This window comes from Neopelma chrysocephalum, unplaced genomic scaffold (genome assembly GCF_003984885.1).
Source record: "Neopelma chrysocephalum unplaced genomic scaffold, ASM398488v2 Primary Assembly neopelma1_87, whole genome shotgun sequence".
NCBI classification, from domain to species: domain Eukaryota; kingdom Metazoa; phylum Chordata; class Aves; order Passeriformes; family Pipridae; genus Neopelma; species Neopelma chrysocephalum.
The window spans coordinates 3,664,028-3,679,964 of NW_020897749.1; the positions used below are offsets into that span (position 1 = coordinate 3,664,028).

The 15,937-nt window shown below is 35.3% G+C and overlaps 1 long non-coding RNA gene across 1 annotated transcript; it reads left to right on the forward strand.

Annotated features, from left to right (window-relative positions):
• The first annotated feature begins 908 nt into the window (after window positions 1-908).
• On the forward strand, window positions 909-3,793 carry LOC113972015. The gene is made up of 3 exons (XR_003535736.1): window positions 909-1,040; window positions 1,948-2,073; window positions 3,068-3,793. It is a non-coding gene; the product is annotated as an uncharacterized LOC113972015 (long non-coding RNA).
• Window positions 3,794-15,937: the final 12,144 nt, after the last annotated feature.

A 15,937-nucleotide genomic window follows, 5' to 3' on the forward strand; every position in this document is an offset into this window, starting at 1 on the left:
ACAGGATCTTCTAGAAAGAGGAAGCCAGCTAAATCCCTTCCACAGAAAGGAATGGAGACACCAGGTCAGACTTTCTGTTCTGCTCCAGATTTTTTTAATAGTTAAAAAACTATATTTAGAATGAACTTCTTTAATCTAACAAGGGGGGTTTTGGTTTTTTGTTTGTTTGTTTGTTTGTTTGTTTGTTTGTTTGTTTTTGAGGGGCAGTGTTTGGTTTAGGGTGGGATTTGGTGTAGAACCATGAAGGAATCCCTTGCACAAAATTTCATCTTTAAATATTGGTTTTTTCAGCAGTCAAGAATCCAAGTTGTGCTGCTCCGTGGATCAGGAGATGGGTAATTATAGGATATAGAAACTCTTTGCTGGTCTTCTAAGAAAATCAGGCCCATGGAGTTTGGCATAACTATGTGTTTCCATGTGCTGCTATAACTCCTTCTTCTCCATCCCTTTAGTAACATTTTAATTTTTTTTTAAGTTCCAGCAGAGGACACGGGCAAAACATGATTTTATTCAAGATTTGTTAAAATAAATTTCTGGGCAGGAAAATAAAAGTAACATTGCTGAAATGAGAAAAATAATAGCAGATTGTTATTGCAGGATGAGACATGAGGACACCCTGTGAAAGAAAGCATTTCTCAAATGTACCAAGTGCTTTGTAAACTCTTCCCATAGGTTTACCCATTGGGGTTGGGACTCAGGAGGCATAAAAACAATGGAAGCAGACCTCCTTACCCATGATGTTTGACAATTGCTTCTTTGCTTCTAGACTTCCAGTGGGAATCAGGTCAGTTGAGTAGTGACAAGCTAATTATTGTGTGATATCTTGCTGTTTTATCTTCATGATCTCAGCTCAATCCCCCATGGGAGGTATTTGCATCACGAGGAACCCAGCACTGCAGCAGAGCCCATTGCAAGCCAGAGGCTTTCACCAGGAAGAACTTCCTGTTTAAAAAGAGATTAGAAACTTTGGCACAAATGCTGCACTGCAAATCTTCTTCCACTTTCACTGGTGGATGCACAACTTCTCTGACCTTCTGCAGGTAATAATTTGCTTTGAAGGCTTCCAGTTCGTAGAGAGCTATCTTCTCTTCTTTCCAAAAGAGAGTGACTACTTTAATAATAGGTTCCAGCAGGATGACAGAGCAATATAGCAGAACATCCTGTACTCTTTGCTCTGTAGATTAGAGAAATACCATATATATATTGATTTGCTTTATAAATAGAAACTTTTGGAGGAATTTCATTGAGTTTCAATCAGACTGTCATTTCATTTATTAAAAAAAAAAATCAAAACACTCCCCCCAAACCCCTATTTAAGGGAGTATTTTTTGTTTCAAGAACTAGCTAGGTTTCAGATAATGCACTTCAAGAGAGGAGTTTTATGAGTGAATTGTGAGACGCCTTGACTAGAGAGATCCTTTTGTGAATCCCTGACAAACAGCTGACTACAGGCAACTTAAATAACCATTTAACCAGAGCAATATAAGGAAAATTGAGCTGACTTTTAGCTGTGTGATAAATCATACATTTATGATTTAAGTATAATACAACAAATTTGACTCTGGTTCTTTGAAGTTATTTCCTTCAATATATCTTGAAAAGGTATGTTATTAGCCTGTCCTAGTGCAAAACCATCAGCTGAAACTAATCTCTCTAATGAGGTTCATTTGTTCTCTGACAAACCAATAAATAGTTTTCTCAAGAAAAAACTTAACTAATAGTTGAGCCACAGCCTTATAATTAATTTTCTTCTCCAGTGGTAGCAAGCATGAAAACAAACAGTAAATTTTTCATTTGTTCATCTCTTTCGAGCAACTGTTTAGCACAGATATGCTTGATTAATGGGTTTAATTTGTTCCCTTCTCCTCTAGTCAGTTTTTATATTACAGTGGTTATCAGAGGGTAAGACAATAATGTGGGTACTCTCATTGTACTGTATTCCATCAGTGTCAGGGCTGCCTTCTAGCTCCGGGTCTGCATCTTTAACCTTTGTAGTCCTGCCGAATCTTTCATCAATCTGTGTTACAGTCACCTTGGGAAGGAAAAACAGAAGCACTCAGTCAGCACTTACAGGTAGTAAAGTGTGTCATTATTTCTTACAAAATGCTGGCAGCAGTGCACCTTTCATTTCCCATAGAAATATGATTTGTGAGATGAGCAACCCTGTGGTTAAGAGAGGGAAATGTAAATTAATAGTCTGCTTACTACTTGTATATTTTTATTTATATTTATGTGTGTATGTGAAAGTATAAATTATATGGGGGTTTTTAACCTCATAGTTTATATGTATATATACACACACCATATTTTACTGGTTCTAAATACGATTACTGTTATATACTTATATTTTGTGTGCCTGGTTCAAGTAACGTCATGAAAAATAAGACAGACTTCAAAAACTTCCATTTCACAATGTTAGTTCCCTCCCAGCAGAACAGATATAATCGTGGAGACTTGCTAAGGTTATTCTAAGTTTCAGGCTACAAAAGTGCTGCATAATTACAAGGTGCCATGTTCCTTCAGTTTCTATTATACTCAAAAGGAGCTTAACCAAATTTAGTGGGTAATATATTGCTTCTGTACATGGCACATTACACCCTTCTATAATAAATCAAGTTTAAAAGATCATTAAGGACTACTGAAATAAAAATGTATTTAGAGTGCTGCTGTAGGCATGCATGATATACATTCCTTGAGGATGATGGCATGCAACAGGGAAAAATCATTTTAGTGAACTTGTAATTTATGTTTTAGTGATTCAGCAACTGTATAAATGAGTTATATATCTTCTGAGGTATCAGATTCATTTCCATATTGGACAGTGGTATAGATATTTACTTGCATTCTGATTTCAGAAGTGTAGAAATGGTGTGAGAGACAGTCCAGGCCAAAGAACCTTTACAATATAAAGAGACAAGAACAATTACACAAGTGAAAGAAAAAGAGATGAGGACGACTTGCCCAAAGTCCCAGAGCAAGCTGGTGTCATAGACAAGTTTAAGCCTGACATCTGGATCCTGCTCAGATGTGCAATCCACTGTGGCTGCCTTTGTTGTTTCTATTTCAGGACCTCTCCCTCTGTGTTATTTCTGACATATTCAGCTGATGAGGACTGAATGATACCATGATTCCCACTAGACATTTTAATACTTGTCAGATCAGGAGGAAAAACATCTGTTATGCAGAGTTTACTTTAGAAGAACATACTAAAGCCCTAATTTGTCAGTGACAATAGTGGCCTGACAAATTGTGAAATATCGATGCAAGTTTTTCTCATTCATCAGGATGACACCATTCATTTTTACCTATTTCAAAATGTGACTGTCAATTGATGCATTTATTAATTTGACTTTTCTTTTACCTGACTCATCCTAGGAAGTGAAATTGTGAAATGACTATTAAAACCTCTATGATTCATGTTAGATACTTTGAGAGTTTCATTGTGATCATTAAATCTAAAGCCAAATGTAAAAGAACATATAGGAATATAAAAAATAGGGGTTTTTTTATTTAACAACAATATTTTTAGGAACATTTTGCAACTATAGTGTCCAAGGTGAAGTTTTGAAAACTGACATTCTAGTCCTGTTTTTTTAATCAGTAGTTTTTCTTGTGTCTGTTCCTAAAAGGTTTTTTTCCCCACTTAGTTAAAGAAAGTTTAGTTTGCCAAGGCAAGCTCAGGATGGCCACACATAAATATTTGGTTCTTCTTCTGATTTTGGAAATATCTGAATGAAATTAGTTTTGATCTCATTTTTCTTGTCTCAGTGAGTATACCTGAAACTCCAAAGGAAAGAAGTAGTCATGTTTTATCTGCAGATCTCTTTTTTCTCAGTTTAATGTGTAATTAGAATCTATTCAAAACTTCTATGCATTTTGTCTATGCTGTAAATTCCTATTTGTGTGAGTTTTCAGGGAAAAAATCAAGTTTGAAAAAACAGGGTTGAAATTATAGATGTATTGTAGCTAAAAGCCTTTTAATAAAGAAGATTTTTAACTACTTGGATTACTTGACTTTTATCACCTGTTATCAGTTCTTACTGTCTAGGTTAGCTTTTTAACTAATGGGCCTACTAAAAGAGAATTGAAACAAAAATGTAAAAAATCAACACAGAATAGCCAAAAGCTGATAGCTTTGCGAAAAGAAATTAATAGACCTTTCAAGTAATTCATGTAGTTTTAAAGATACCATCCCCTCTCTGTTGATTATAGTGCTCCCTGTTACAGAACAGAAAAGAGAAGCAATCAAACACAGAAAGGCAAAACAAAAACCCTCTAGACTTCTAATTACGTGTGGTTGGTAATGCTGCTTCACTAACACTTTGTAAAATGAGAGCCCTTTGTTCATTCCTTAAATTTCTGATGTTCATCTCTGCCTCAGGCTGAAGTCTTCCAAGATTACCTCAGCCACAAGAGCTCAGAGGATTTTAAGAGCGCAGCATATTTACTGTGGCCTTTTACAGAGCCAGGCATGGGCACCAAGGGAGATTAGGGAGACTGAAACAAAGCCATATCTTACATGCTTCCAGTTAACACACCCCAGTCTTTCTACAAATGGTCCACAGCTGTTTGTAAATATTCCATGAGTCGTAGATGTTTCTTTTATTTGAACAGCATTTCAACAGTTTGTAGGCCAACCTGCATGTGTGCTAACAAATTCAGTGAATATTTGAAAGCAAATTTTTACTGTGCTTCCTATTTAGATAGAAAAAACCCCCAATGCACAACCTAAAAAAACTCTGATGTGGACACAGTAAATAATTGAACTTTCTCTCATTTTTCATATGAAAAATGCATTGAAAAAGCCAATACTCATATTTTGGAAATATCGCACAAATAAAGTCAATGCTCACTGTATAGTGCTACAAATACAAATATTCCACAAGTAAATTAATAGTTATGCTTTCAAATTATAGTATTTTATGGGCTTTGGCTGAGATAGAGTTGATTTACTTGAGGGTAGCTTATGTGGGGCTGTGTTTGGGATTTGCACTGGAAACAGTGTTGATAACAGAGAGATATTTGCATTACTGATGAGCTGTGCTTACACAGAGTCAAGGCCTTTTCCACCTCTTGCCCCACGTCACCAGTGTGAGTCTGGGGGGATACAAGATGCTGGGAGGTGACATAGCCAGGACAGGTGACCCCAACTGACCCAAGGAATAGTCCATAACATGGGACACCATGCTCATTGTATAAAGTTGGGGGAAAAAGGAGGAAGAGAGGACATTTCCAGTGATGGTGTCCAAGCCACCATCACACATGATGGAGTCCTTCCCTTCTGGAGATGGATGAACACCTACCTGGCCATAGGAAGCAATGAATGAATTCTTTATTCTATTTTGCTTTCATGGTGAACTGGTTTTATCTCAACCCACGAGTTTTCTCACTTTTACTCTCCCAGTTCTCTTTCCCCATGTCACTGTAGGGCAAGTAAGCAAATGCCTGTATCGTGTTTAGCTGTCTACCAGGGTTAACCCCCAGCAAATATCGAAAAAAAAATTTCATGTTGAGTACCACACAGTAATTGTGGGGTACAATAAAAATACTTACTCTTATAAGTAACTACCTTCGTTTCCTGTAGGTGAAAATAGAGAATAAAACAGTAATTAAACTGTAATTCCCATCTTTTTCTGCCTGTCCAATAAATAAGGTTGCCTTGAAACCATAGTTCTGCAACATCCCAGTTAAGGAATGTTTTATAAGATTATCTCAGTGATGTTTTGTTCTCATGTAGCACTGTGTGCGTGTGTGCCCCTGAGCACATAACACAATATCTATTCAAGCTCTGTTATTAACATGAGAGCTAACAAGCTTGGAGATGACTTAGTGAAAGGTCAGGTGCTTCATTAAGCCCACTTGTCAGCCATTGGAGGGTTTCCAGCAATGGTGAGCTATGACAAAACCAACCGAATTTACATTATACTTCTGCACAATTAACTCTAAATTAAGAAATTAGAAGCAATCTAGGGGAATAACTGAGGGGCTAGTCACGATGAATTACGTGCATCTGTACAAACCAAAGTGCCTCAATGCCCTGGTAATTAAAATACTGTTGTCTCTACAGAAGTGACCTTTATGTCAAGCAGTTTGAGCCTATAATCCTCAGTCAAAAACAGGACGTAAAGTTTTTTTCTCAGAAGAGACAATTGAAATCAGAAAACCTCCTACCATAATCAGTAGCATATTTCAAAGAAATCGTAAATCACTCGAGAGCCATTCTCACTTGGGAAGACTGTGAATTATATGTTCTGATGCAATCTGTACTTTCTGTGTGTCCCATACAACCTAATGGTGAAACAAATGCTGGATTTCTCCCATGTGCCAGAGCAGGATGCTCCTCACAGAGGGGCTATTGCCTTGCAGTGGGTTTGGGCTGCTGTCTGAAGAGCAGACTCCTACTTATTAGTGTTTAACTTGGCATATCCAAGTGATGAAAGACCATTATAATAGCTAGTTCAATGTATGACAACCAAAATGAACTGTTGAAATAACAAATTTGCACTGTTAGATTAAGATCACTTAAATCTTACTCTGATCTGGCACTTTGACAGAGGAGCTCATGATCCTGAAGGCAATAATTCCCTTTGCATGTCTTGTTAAAAAATCCAAGAACAAAAAGAATTATATAGATATTATTAATTTGAAGAAGGCAGGGTAGAATTCACTTTTGGTGGAGGGCCAGCTGTTGAGGCTTGTATTTGAAACAGCCAAGACAATTTACTGAATTCTTATCTTAATAGGATTAACTTTTTTATTATTTTTTTTTAAATACAAGTTCCTGCCTCAAGAAGTACCGTGAGCTTTACTTGAAGGGAAAACTGAAATTTTTCTACTTAGTTAAAACTTTTTACTGTTGCCTACCTGTAGTATTACAAATAAACACAAAAATTAAAATCGAAATGAAGACCAGGAAGCAAGTGAAAGGAAATATATATTTTAAAAATCCATATTAACATTCCTGAAAATCAAATTAATTTATTTGAACATTCAGAAGTAGGAGCCATATAAAAATAAGAAACATAAAGAAATGCTTTTATTAAATTATGTCTGTTGAATGACACATTAGAGAAGCTCACTCGACCTTTCTTTCTGGTAGCATGGGAATAATTTTTCCATTTTTTTCCCCATAGCCTGAAAAATCAAGTTAATTAATTTGGTATTTCCACAGCCTCACTATGATTCAGAAGTCATCGACTCTTCACTTCCCAACTTCATCTCTACTTTTACAACTTTAACGGGGTTCCTCTTTTTCCTCTTCCAAAACTGATGCTGAGGTGGGGGAATGTGGACAAAGCAAAGAATAAACTTAGTTTTATCAAAGAAGTTGGAAGTACCAAAGAACCTTTTTCTCTGCCTCCTACCATCACCTCCTTCCTGTGAATTATTAGCATTTGAGAAGAGGGGAGGACAGATGAGGCTTTAATTAGCTGCTTTTATGAAACAGGTGAGAACATGTATAAATTAGATAATTAATGGTTGCTCTTTGTGATGGACAAAACAATTGGAATATCTCTCAACAAACAACCATGTGTGTCCTGATGAGAAAAATATGACGGAGAAAAATCAGGAGGTAACAAAACCAGTTGTGTAAAAATATCAGGGTGTATTTCAGTACCAATCATAATCCACTCTTGACAGAGATCTTGTTTGGGACCTCTTTCTGGGATTTCTTGTCATGTAACAGTTGGGTACAGAATAGATGTTTTAAATTTTCCTGTAATGGTTTGTCAAGTCACCAAGACTTATATCCTTCAATTTCATTAAAAAGAAACTTCTAATGACAATAATTAAAAAAGAGGGAATTACAGAGAGTTGGCACCTTCAGACTGCTGCAAAACATCATATTGTCAACACCATGGATGTCACCAGAAATCTTAAAATGCAGAGGGAACTATAACATGAAAATTTAATTCTTCCAGATCACTATTTGCAGGAGAAACATGTCAATAAATTTCGAATGCAGTACTTGTTCAATGACAACTTCTAATGAATGCTCAAAAGCTGTGAAAAACTGCTGCCTATTTCTCTTTGTAGGCAAAGTTTGATAAAGTTGGAAGATTTGTGTATTTATGCAGTGGAACAATGTATTTTTTAATAATTTCATTTTGTGAAACCTGGTGCAAATTAAATATGAAGTAAACCAATCTGAAACCTTCCTGAACTTTTTTAAAATACTGAGAACAGCAAGCCCCTACCAAACGAGCAGGATTAGTTTAATGAATGCTCTTATGGGACTTAAAAATTTGAATTCTGTTCTCTTCTGTACCAGAGTTTTCCTGTGAAAAAAAGAGTCCGTTAGCCTTTCTTTATTTCTTAAAAAAACCAAGAACACAATTTTCTGACTTTATATTATGGGCCAGCAAGGGAGATTCAGAGGTTCTTAGCTACAATGGAATTTTCATTATGAAAAATTGACAGGTATAAGTTTTTTCTTTAACAAAATCTCTTTATTCGCTGAGTAGCTCATAAGGTATAATGAGCAATTACTACAATATAAGTAGCAAGATATAAGAAAAATACCTCAGTTTATTTTGGTTATTTGGTGTTTATTACAGAAATGTATATCACTGAAGTTTAAAAAGTTGGTACCATCTCAATCATTTGCTATTTCTGCTGTGCTTTAGCTGCTGTTAAATAATTGCACACCTGAAGTTTACTAGAAATAAAAATCAAACATGCCAGCTCGTTTTTTGAGAACACATTGCTTAAATGATATTTGGCTTTTTGTTGTCTTCTGACCAGAATTTCTAGTAGTGATAAATTTCTTTAAAATCCTAAATAATGTTTCTTGCATTATGTTGTAGCAGACCATTTCCCTGTGACCAGCAGAATACTTGTGGTGGCTTGTGGAATATTTGTGGAATCCCCTTAAACCAGAATTGTTGGAAAGGAGATCGTTTAAACACTTTTTTTGCTCCATTTTGATCTAGAAGTGCTCCATTCTGATGACAGCATTTAAAGAAAACGGAGTTAAGGATTTCAGGGGGCACTGACAAGCAAGAGAATGAAAGTCATATCTATATGTGGATATATACGTAAGTATACATGTATTTATATTTATGAGCAAATATTATACATATATAAACAGCAAAACATAGAGATGGGCAACTGCACCCTGTGGTAGTGCACCAGCAAAGCCTCATCACTGACTTGGTACCATAAATACCAGCTGCAATGAGATTGTAAGAGCTTCAGTTTTCAGTTGTTCTACAGAACAATACAAATTCTCCAAAAAATTCAGAGTACTTAAAATTCTTAAACATGCTAAAACTCATGTCTCTGCCATTCTTTATTATGTCCTATTTAGTGTGCAAATGCAGGCATGCTATCACAGTCTGTGCTCTCATCTTCAACTTGCTGTGAAATTGCATCTGGAAAACTTTCTTTATAATGCTTTTGGTGGTGTTTGTATTTAAACAAGAGGAGTAAATCGGGTACCATTAATTTAACGATTTCACGATTCTTTTTGTGGATAAAAAAGGACCTGAGGACCTGCAGAGGTCTTTTTTTCATGTGCATTTACATGTCAACACATTTCTGATAAAAGCTGCAAATAAAAATATTTTCTAGACAGATTTTTGTTTGGATTATTTTCCTTCTAACACAAAAGATAATAGTTAATTTACAGTTTTACACTGAGGTGGGGGAGATCTTGTCAAGGATTTCAGGGAAAGCATGACTGTGCTTACAACGTATCTTCCAGTAACCCCAGTCCTTTTTATGAATGGGAACAGTCACATAAAGTGTGATATGAGGCAGATTAGCTGCATCTCAGTGTCTTCTGGCAGCACACTGTGTTCATGTCATGTTCTTGAATTTCATTTACAGATAAGCTCTGTGAGTAATTGTAGCATGCAACTTAAAATGGTAATTTACTTTTGATGTATGGAAACAGAGGAAATTAGATTGAGAGACTCTTTCAAATAACATTGTATGTTATTTAACTTTTGAGTACACGGTTTTCAACAAGCAATGCTTTTTCCCCACAGCTTCTCTTTAAATCTTCTCAGTCTCCAAAAGACTGTAGTTGAAGGTAAGAAGAAGAAATTGGTCACAAACGAGCTCTTGAATGAGTGGGTTTTCCCTTAATGTGGTAAGTCCTAATGGTCTTGCAAGCCTGGATGTTATTAATGATATACATTATCCTAATGGTCTGAATGCCATTAATATTCTACATTAAGCATCAGTAATTACTATTCAAATGATATTTAACCTAAAAGCAACGTATGAGTAGATTCCACCATCCCACTTTTCTCTCACACATCTCTTGTCACATGTAAGATGTGATTAGGAAGTGGATTATATGATTTCTTAATTGCTCCTTAAAAAAACCCTTCAAAACCCTTGTGATATTTGATAAGCAGAGCATTCCATTTGAATGTAGAACAGTTCATTTTTCTGCTTAAGGAATAATTTCCAGATTTAACAAAAGAAACTCAGTTTTCACAGGGATGTCATAAACCAGGGTGATGCTATTCTGCACTCCTGAGATAATTTTAGGACAACTTCAGTCAACCTATGTGCAAGGAAATCCTCTAAAAAATACTGGTCTCGTGCCTTAACAAAAATTGCCCATCAACCTGGCTGCTCCGGAAAACTAGAAGTCCTATGAAACTGTGGAAATAGGAATCTGTTGAAAAAAATTCTTAAATTTTTTGGTGGTTTTTGGTTTTGGGTTTTTTTGGGGAGGGAGAGGGTTTGGTTTGTTTTGGTTTTGGTTTTTAGGAAAGCTCAGTTTTAAATATTAGAATTGGCCAGAGATTCCATTTAGGTTTTTACACCCTAAACATAGATGCCATCTCCTCCTGCTGTATCTTGCAAATATTCTGCTATGGATTCATAGTTGTTCAGAGCTATGAAAGATAACTATCTCACATTACATCTACAGTTAGTAGCTTTCTCAGTCACAGCAACATAAAAAAAACATAAGGGTCATGATTGGGAATTACCCACTTAGCGATGTTAAGAGCTGTAATTTCACATCATTATAAAGAACTGTTAGAGCAGAGTTGTTTTGCAGGCAGCTAGTTTACTCTCTGATGTATTTGCTTTCTTTTGGGAATTAAAAGTTATCTTTGCATATAACTTGTGGAAAGATGAATCACTGCATACATCCCCTCTTGTTGAAAGCAAATGAATATTGCAAAGGCATTTTATTGCATTATTGCTACTCTGTATCATCTCTACCATTTCACAAATATCATTAAAACTGAAGATCAGTCATAATGTGTTTAAGATTTATCATAAAGAGTAGTTATGCATGTATATTTTCCATGCTCAAGCAGCAGACTAGCCCCTCTGGAACATGAGTATTTACTAACAAATCCACTTTGCTGGCAGTTAACATTGCAATCAATTAGCCCTGCATTCACTCCTGGGCTGCTCTTCAAAGTAAAACTCCTTCTCAGGAAAATTATTTTGGTGAGATGGACTTGCAGGAGCTACCTGTTTTCTGATGATCTTTTAGTGACTGATGCCTGCTTTTATTTGTCACAGGGAAAGACTTGGATACCTATAATGGCTATAGACTTTAGCAGAAGAGAGAGACAGTGAGGAAACACTTTATTTACCTTGATACTGGTGTTTGAGCAATGCTCTGATCCATAACACTGAAGACATCAGGTGAACCTGAGGGAAGATGAACTTTTGTTTTGAAGGCCTCTGAAACTGTCCTTCCAAGACTTTTTCAGCTAAACACATACTACCTGATGGGCTTAGTCCCAAAACTCACTGGCAGGACTTCACAACTTTGAATTCTGGGGGCTCTTTCTCTGAGACTGCTTTAATGATTCAGTTTGAGATGCTCAGGGATCACTGTATATGTATAGTCACTATATATGTGTAGTCACTTTACTGCAAGGCCACTTTCAAGGGACCATGTTTGGCAGAAGTTCCTTTGTTAGAACTCAAAGACACACATATATATAAACTTCTAATTAATGTCCCTGTATATTTTAATTTTTAAAATATACTTAAGGTTTTCTGTTGCAAAACACCTTCCCTGGCACGTTTTCTTTCCTGAGTCCTGCCACTGTGTCCTCTCTAGGTGTTGTGTCCTGGCTCAATCTTCCATGTCCTACTAAAAGATCAGTGGACCTCATGCCAGTCAGGTGTATCTGCAGCTTCTCAGCAAAGGGGACAAAACGCAAAGCAATGATACAGAAAAATAATAGTACATACTACTTATATATGACATTTTTCCTTTGCTCCCATCTTATAGTGCAGAACCAGTGCTTCCCTAGTACCAGATTCCACTAAACATGACATGGCATCATTTGATACTTTTGATCAAAAAACATACATTCATACCTGCCTGTTTGGTAAATCACACTGATGTAAGTTATTCCTGAATCAATGCTATGAAATACTTTTCATTATATATTTACTTGAAGACAATGAAAATGTCTTGAGAAATTATCCATAAAGACACTTAAATGTTTTGGACAATATCTGATTAAAAACTTACAGAATACAGGAAAGACCTATGACTTAAAGGTAATTTTGATAAATCTTTTATCAATCTTGAAGATTTTCTTTCATTAATAAGATATATTCCAATAGTTGGTGTGTTCTACAGTAGCAGTAGAGAGGCAGAGGTAAGAAATTCTTTGCATTCCTTTGTGTCAATTCCTTTATTTTACAGGTGTTTGCTGCATGCTTGTTCCATAGTTGTGAATTATCAAAAAAACCCCTGAGCATCTCTCTGGTCAAAAGACACAAAAAAAGTGGTTTTGGTTTGGTGTTTATTTTGGTTTGGTTTGGTTGTTTGTTTTCGTGGGTTTTGTTTGCTTGGGTTTTTTTTGTTTGGTTTTGGTTTGGTTTGGTTTGGTTTTGATTTTGGAGTTTTTTTGTTTTGTTTTGTTTTTTAACTTTGTTTCCAAAGGAAATTTTCATTAAGAAAAGGTAAAAATCATGATTTAGAGGAATTTTCCTGGTCAAAATGAGAAAGTAAAGATGTGAAGCCTAATCAGAACCTTCCCTACCCAAATTAGATTCCTGCCTCCTAGCTACAGAGCATCTTTCAGTGTGGGAGATGCAGCTCTCCTATTAAATAACACTTTTCTCTCTTGGGCATAGAGTCTTACATTATTGCTGACCACAATTTTTCTTCCAGGTCTTACTATGCTGAATGAAGACATCAGCCTGCAGCCTGCCCACCGTGGTTTATCATTTCTCCTTTGCTAGAGGTTAGCATCTTTATCAGCTAACAGCCTCCCTGAAACCTTTTCAGGCCCAGGCCAAGCAAAACGCTTTAGAGTTGCAAATATATTCTATTTAAACTTAACTTCAATCATTTTGACTGACATTATTTTGGAAGCAGCAGTACAAGTAGCTGAGTAGGAGGTTGGGAGGGGTTGGTACTATTGGGTAAGAAAATGGCAACACTGGATCATCTTCAGCTGTGTATTTCTAGTCCTACTCTGGAAAGCAGCTAAGTTGTTGTATGGATGATGCTGTACCACCTCAGGTACAAGGATGAGTAGTAGTGTGTGCTCCTTTGTATTTACCTTAAAGTAGTTTCTAGAGTGCCTGCCTTTTCTTTAAAAACTCTGCATTTATTTACATTGAAATGAAACCCCCCATTTGAAGACTACTGGTCAGGAGGGGTAGAAAAATGACATTAAACTGCCAGTCTCCTACCACAAAACAGAATATTTGAGAAAGAAGAAATATAGTATCATTTGTTTAATTTCCCAGCTGAAACACAAACGTATTTACCCTCCTGTATTATTGGGGGAATCTTATAATGTGATACATCAAGCTGGGTAGCTTTTCCACAATTGAATTTTTCCTTTGCTTTAACAATATATTTGTCCAATAAGCATTGTCAAGAATTTTAGTTAAAGCAAATAACATGGAGCATTGTTTCGCAGATACAGAACTTTTAGTAAATGACTTAACTTTATTATTGCTTGTAGGGATTTAGGAGACAGTGAAAGTAATTCATTACAATGGGAAACCTCCCAGAAAAAGAGCTCAACATGTGTAGGATGCAAATAGTATCTATAAAACTGGAAGGAAGTTTTACTTCTAGAAATATATTTTAAAGCTGAAATAAACCAATAAGGGTTTTTTTTTCCCCTCTTATTAAACACTATAACAAAAAGGCAAAGGAAACAGTTCTCCTAGGTGGAAGTAGAATCAGACAACATATCTATAGGAAGGTTCATTCCTTGAAAAGAATACATAAATTTTTGGTAGAAAAGAGATTATTATGGAAAAAGAAAGACAAGGAACAACATCCTTACGAACGTTTCTGCTCAAAGAACTATTCCTTACACTTATTCCGTACAGATGTATCTATCTATAAGGATCATTCTGTATTGTAAATCCAGTAAGTGGCCTAAAGCAACAATGCTTAACATTTGTTTTGTGATCATGATAACACTTTGACAATGCTAAACCAATTGTGTTAAAGTAAAAAAAAATAATAATTCTGCTTGTTTCCTTTTTCTGAAGGAAGAGAAAAGATTAAAGGACCAGGGCTTTTTAGAACAATGTTCAGGACAAATAATCTCACCTAACCTTGCAGTTATTGTTGTGGGAGCAATAAATTTATCTCTTTTCACTCTTTTAAGGGCCGATGTGTTATCCATGAAAGTCAACGGAAGGTTATCAAGACTTACAGGAATAATTTACCACAGCTAAACATTTGCTTTGTCTTCACAGATATGTAAGTAATCAGTCTTTGAGTTTCATAATACGTTATATAATACTAAATGTACATTAATAAGAATTATGTAAGTATAGATTTTTTTCTTTCTAAAGTTATGCAAAAATATTTTTTAAATTTTTACATAATAATTTGGCCTGCAATTTTTTGGTTGCTATGAAAAAAGAGTCTTCTGTGTTAGTTTTAAATTATTTAATGAGAAGAATTATGTAAGGGATTATTTTATGATGAAATATAGGAGTATAATATATGATCTTAAGGTTTATATGGAAATGGCAACAAGTATTATTATAAAGTTTTAATTATTTTTTACAATATTTTCTGGTAAAAAATTCTCTCCTTTACACTTCTTAAATAACAAGGAGTTTTTCCAGAAATAAAAAAAATAAATTAAACTGTTGAGAGTGAAAGCCATAGAGACATTGGATTATTTAATAAAAAAATCTGTACTGTGAATCCTGAGCAATGTAGTGGTTTCATTACTTCACATCATTTAAAGGACTTCGACACTATGACATTTGCAGTGTAAGTTACTGAGAAGAAAAAACAGGCAAGACCATTTATAAATCTAATCACATTTAAAGAATGAATCTTTGTATGTCTAAATTTCTAGAGCTAAAGATGACAACATACATGCAAACAGATTTTAACCCACTATTGTAACTTTTTATCAGAAATTACATATAATAGTGCTTCAGGAAATGTTCATTCTGTGGGTAACATGATGGTCCACATTTCCCTCTCTAATATTCCGATCCATCTGGTAGAGAAGTTACTGCCTCCTATCAAACTTATTGGGATTTTCAGAATAAGAAATCATCAGACAGAAGTTTAGGACAACATGCAAAATAAGTATTAAGACTAGCAATTGATTGTCTATATTATTGCCTTGATTTGCTAAATTAAGACAAACAAGTGAGCAAAAATTTGATAACATAGGCTGGAGACAGGCCGATGTTATGATTATATAAAGGCCATAAATATAACTCTTCAAATGTGCCTCAAGTCTTCCTTAACATACTCTCCTGTAGCATTATATCATGTTGTGTTCTCCTAATTTTATGACTATTGTAAAGCAATTTCTTTTAAGTAATCATTACTTATAAGTTAAATGCTCAGATGAATTCCTCTTTATTTATGAATTCCACTGATTTTCTGTAATTCTCAAAAGCATCCTCGTAAAGTGACATAGGTGAAAATTTGGGAGAAAATATACATCAAGGATTGCCCCAGTGATGCTTCAAAATGGACAAAGGGAAA